General features: G+C 40.9%; 1 non-coding gene across 1 annotated transcript; it reads left to right on the forward strand.

Moving 5' to 3' along the window:
• Positions 1 to 4,651: 4,651 nt before the first annotated feature.
• On the forward strand, positions 4,652 to 4,758 carry LOC119871657. The gene has a single exon (XR_005358728.1). It is a non-coding gene; the product is annotated as a U6 spliceosomal RNA (small nuclear RNA).
• The last annotated feature ends 675 nt before the right edge of the window (positions 4,759 to 5,433 follow it).

The following is a 5,433-nucleotide window of genomic DNA, read 5'->3' on the forward strand; positions in this document are numbered from 1 at the left end:
CATGAACAAAAATGTAGGTCAGAAGAAACCACGCAGAGAATAGTCAAGACAAGGGGATGAAAAATAAAGCAGGAAATCTAAGTGGTAAGTTTTAAATACCTCTAGTTACGTCTATTATCCTGACTAAAATCATAAAGTTCTGGGATGAGGCCGATTATAACTTACACAAGTAACTATATCGGTTCCCTATTCCTGACTTCTTCTGCCTTCAGAGTCACGCAGTGAGAGCTATGGGTTAGAGCCGCATGAGCAAAGCGTTTTTTGCACTGCAGGAGAGACACCTGGAAGTTAGAAACCTGGCAATGTACATAGGTTACACAATGCCCAGCTAGCACCCTCTCTTCCTAAGAGGATGTTGGGTGGGGGGGAACATTCACTGGAGTCATTTACTGTCCTTTGGAATGTAAACAAATGGTTCCAGGATTCCAAATTTTATCCCCCTCTGAAATGTAAAGGATTATCTAAGAAGTATAACAGGGAAGAATGCAAGAGTCTGGCTCTGAGAGGCGGGGAGCTCAGAGAAGCTACGTTTTGTTAGCCTTTGAATGGGAGCAGATGGCCTCCGTTCTAACACTCTTCACCTCAGGTATCAACCTTTGCTCAGAGAGTCCCAGGTGTGCAGAGACATGGAGACATCCACTGGATCCCTGGATGGCTCAGTGGTTTAATGCCTGCCTTCCACCCAGGGCATGATCCTGGAGACCTGGGATTGAGACCCACGTCAGGCTCCTGCTTGGAGCCTGCTTCTCCCTCTGCCTGTGTCTCTGCCTCTCTCTCTGTTTCTCTCATGAATAAATAAATAAAGTCTTAAAAAAAAAAAAAGAGAGAAAGAAATAGACATAGAGGATACCATGAGAAGGTCTGACCCATATGTTTTTTGGGGGGTATCCCAAAAGCAGAGAGAGAAGGAGGGACAGAGGAATGTGTGAAGAAATGGTCACTGAGAAGTGTCCAGAATGCAAGATGCTGCGAGGGTCTGGATGTGCCCCGCCCCCAACAAATTCATATGTTGTAATCCTAACCCTCAAAAATTGTGATATCAGAATGTGAGGCCTTTGGGAGGTGCCTGATCCAGGAAGATAGAACCTTCCTGAATGGGAGTCATGCCTTTTAAAGAGGCAGAGGGACCCCCCCAGCCCCACCCACCGTGTAATGACTCAGCCAGAAGGCACCAGCTGTCAACCAGGGAGAGGGCCCTGACCCCATCATGTTGGGCCATGATCCTTGGACTTCCAGCCTCTAGGACTAGAAATCTACTCAGTAGGTGGTATTTAGTTATAGCAGCCTACGTAGACTAAGACTAAGATACCAGAATGCATGGTTGAGAAGCCAAAGAGATCCCAGGGAGAAAGTTTTAAAAAGAAATCCAGGGCAGCCCGGGGGCTCAGCAGTTTAGCACCTGCCTTCGGCCTGGGGTGGGGGGGTGGGGGTGAGGGGGGTAGGGGGGTGATCCTGGAGACCCAGGATCGAGTCCCACGTCAGGCTCCCTGCATGGAGTCTGCTTCTCCCTCTGCCTGTGTCTCTGACTCTCTCATAAATAAATAAAATCTTTAAAAAAAAAAGAAATCCATGTTTATACATTTTATGGTGAAACTGCAGGAAACCAAGGACAAGGAAAAAACCTAAGAGAAATCTTTAGAGTGTACCAGTTAGGCTGACAGCTGAATTCTCAAAACAAAAACAAAAACAAAAACAAAAAAACAAACCAACAAACACAATGGAACCTGGGAGACAGCAGAATGACCATCTCCATGTGCTGAAAGAAGAGAACTCCCAACATAAAACTCCTTACCCAGGAAAAAAAAAAGTGACCATCAGCATGAACTGAAACTGTAGTCAATGAACAAAACCTGAGAGCATCACCACCATATACCAGTATCGGTCCTTAGTAGAGAGCAGAGGTCACCCCAACATGGGTAAGTCTAAATACCTGGTGGGTAAATTAAAACAATGATTACAGCTACACACACACACACACACACCTTCCCATTTATTTTCCCTTTCTAGTGTTCTTTCCTACTGATGCAGGCTACATCTGGTATCTTTCCCTTTAGCCTGAAGAACTTATGATTTCTTGTCATGAAAGTCTACTAGAGTCAAGTTCTTTCAGCCTTTTTCTGTGGGCAAATGTAATTTATCTTTCATTCTTGAAGTAGGTATTTTGAATGACTTTTTTTTATTTCAGCATTTTTTAATAATAAATTTATTTTTTATTGGTGTTCAATTTGCCAACATATAGAATAACACCCAGTGCTCATCCCGTCAAGTGCCCGCCACCCAGTGCCCGCCACCCAGTCACTCCCACCCCCTGTATTTCAGCATTTTGAAGAAGCCATGCCACTGTGTTCTACATTCTACTGTTTTTGATGAGAAGTTAGCCCTCATTTTTTGTATTGTTTAACTTATGTGCCTTTTTTCTCTGGCTCTGCTTAAGACATTAAAGAGAATTTTGATTTTTGGTATTTTGACTACCTTGTCAAAGGTATGCCTTGGTATGGTTTTCTTTGTATTTATTCTGCTTGGGTTTTCCTGAGTTTCTAAGATCTGTGAATTTTTTTTTTTTTTTTAAGATCTGTGAATTGATACTTTTTGTTATTTCTTGAAAATCTCCAAGCATAATCCCTTCAGATATTCCCTGTGCCCCATTTTCTCTCTTCTCTTTTGTAGGGACTCCAGTATACATGTGTTATGGTGTTTGATATTGTGCTACAGTTCTCTGAAAGTCTGTTGTAATTTTATTTAAATTTTAATTTTTCACAAGACACCTGGGTGGCTCAATGGTTGAGCATCTGCCTTGGGCTCAGGTCATAATCCCAGGGTCCTGGGATCAAGTCCCGCATCAGGCTCCCTGCATGGAGCCTGCTTTTCCCTCTGCCTGTGTCTCTGCCTCTCTCTGTGTCTCTCGTGAATAAATCAGTAAATGAATCTTAAATTTTATTTTTTCTTTCCTATGCATAAGTTTAGATCATTTTTTAAAAGATTTTATTTATTTATTTATCCAGGCGTCCCCTGGATAAATTCTATTAACCTATCTTTAAGTTTTGTTGTTAAATCCTTCAAATGGAATTTTCATATCAGTTCTAGAATTTTCATTTTATTCTTTTTTGAAATTTCAGATTCTCTGTTGCAATTTTGCACATTTTTACTTATTTTGCTCATATTTTCCACTAGACACTTTAACAGAGGTATACTTATCTTAAAATTTTTGTCTGCTAGTTCTGACATCTGGGTCATTTCTGGTTCTGTTTCTACTGGCCATTTTTTCCTCTTGATTATGGGTCACATTTTCCTGCTCTTTTACATGTCTTCTACCTTTAATTATGTGGGGTTCCTTTGGAAAGGACTGATGGGCAGGTGTACCTTAAGGGATCTCTGTCCTTCTTCCATGTCCCTGTTGCTGTTATGTACTCAGTGAAGACTCAGGTAGAAAAAAGTAACAAATGAGTGCAGCTAGGAAATCTCTCTTCACCCTTTACCTTCACCAGGCCAGAGCCATACTTTTGGTGAGGTCTTATAAATGAGGATTTGCAGGTGGGTGCCACTTTGCAGTTCGGTCTTTCGGAATTTTAATACATCATGACAGCTCATGCCAATATCAACTAGTTCAACTAGTGTCTCATGCGACTCCAAAAATCCTGTATCTATAATAGGTTTGCTATTCCAATACCCTTATATGGAAGCAGACTCGCTCTCCTAAAAAGGGCTCTTTACACTCTGGAATTAGGTCATTTTAAATTCTTTGCATCCTCAGCTCTCTCACTAGTTTTTAACAACTATGATTTTGTAGCTTATTGAGCCTACCTTGTTACAGTGAGAGTAGTGGTCTCTTGCAAATTTCTATAGTCCATCTGGAAGTGGAAGTCCAAATGTTTTTCAAAAGGCTTATTAATTGAAAATATAGAAAAGGTGAGAAGAAGCCTCTTACATCTTAGCTAGGAGATTATCCATCTCCTCTCCATATCTGGAACCAAATAACACTAACTGGACTCAAGGAAAACACTTGGATCACATGTTAGGTCTGTATCCTGCTGAGAAAGCCCAGGAAGGCTAGTAATGTATCCAATGCCTACTACAACAGAAGCATCTGCCTTTAAAAGGTCACCTGCTTTAAAATGGGATTTGGAGAAAATGAAGTAAAAGAAGAATTTACTCTGATTTTACCAAATGGGATTCCTGATATCATTTAAAATGCCCTTTATCCTCATTTCAATTTATTTCCACTTCTTAATCCATCTGGTCTAGCACCAAATTCAAAGCCAGTTTCTCTAACATACCTGCTGAGTCTGAAGAGATCCTTTATGCTTGGCAAAGAGTTTATGCAATTTCACATGAGGAAAAATAGAGAAGGGGGCTAACACAAGAGGCCCTTTGCAGCAACAATTCCTCTGAAGCAGGAGAGAGGATATAAGGCAAACAAAGGCAAAAATGAACTATTGGGACTTCATCAGGATATAAAAGCTTTTGCACAGCAAAGCAAAACCAAAAGACAACCGAATGGGAGAAGATATTTGCAAATGACATATCAGATAAAGGGCTAGTATCCAAAATCTATAAAGAACTTCTCAAACTCAACACCCAAAAAACAAATAATCCAATCAAGAAATGGACAGAAGACATGAACAGACATTTCTCCAAAAAAGACATACAAATGGTGCTCGCTTCGTCAGCACATATACTAAAATTGGAACGATACAGAGAAGATTAGCATGGCCCCTGCGCAAGGATGACATGCAAAAGACATACAAATGGCCAACAGACACATGAAAATTGCTTAACACTACCTGTTAAGTTCTCATCAGAGAAATACAATTCAAAACCACAATGAGATACCACCTCACACCAGTCAGAATGGCTAAAATTAACAAGTCAGGAGGGATGCCTGGGAGCTCAGCCATTGAGCATCTGCCTTCATTTCAGGGTGTGATCCCAAAATAGTTGGACCAAGTCCCACATCAGGCTTCTTGCAGGGAGCCTGCTTCTCCCTCTGCCTATGTCTCTGCCTCTCTGTGTGTGGGTCTTTCATGAATAAATAAAATCTTTTTAAAAAATAGTAAGGAAATGACAGATGTTGGCAAGGATGTGGAGAAAAAGGAATCCTTGTATAATGTTGGTGGGAATGCAAGCTGGTGCAACCACTCTGGAAAACAGAATGGAGGGTCCTCAAAAAGTTAAAAATAAGAGCTACCCTATGACCCAGGAATTGCATTACTGGGTATTTACTCCAAATATTATCATCCAAATCCAAATATTTGTATATTTACTCCAAATATAAAAATGCAGCACCCCAGAGTTATAGCAACAATGTCCACAATAGCCAAACTATGGAAAGAGCCCAGATGTCCATCAACAGATAAATGGATAAAGATGTGAGATACACACACACACACACACACACACACACACACACACACACTGGAATACTACTCAGCCATC

Source organism: Canis lupus, chromosome 4 (assembly GCF_011100685.1).
Source record: "Canis lupus familiaris isolate Mischka breed German Shepherd chromosome 4, alternate assembly UU_Cfam_GSD_1.0, whole genome shotgun sequence".
Lineage (NCBI taxonomy): Eukaryota > Metazoa > Chordata > Mammalia > Carnivora > Canidae > Canis > Canis lupus.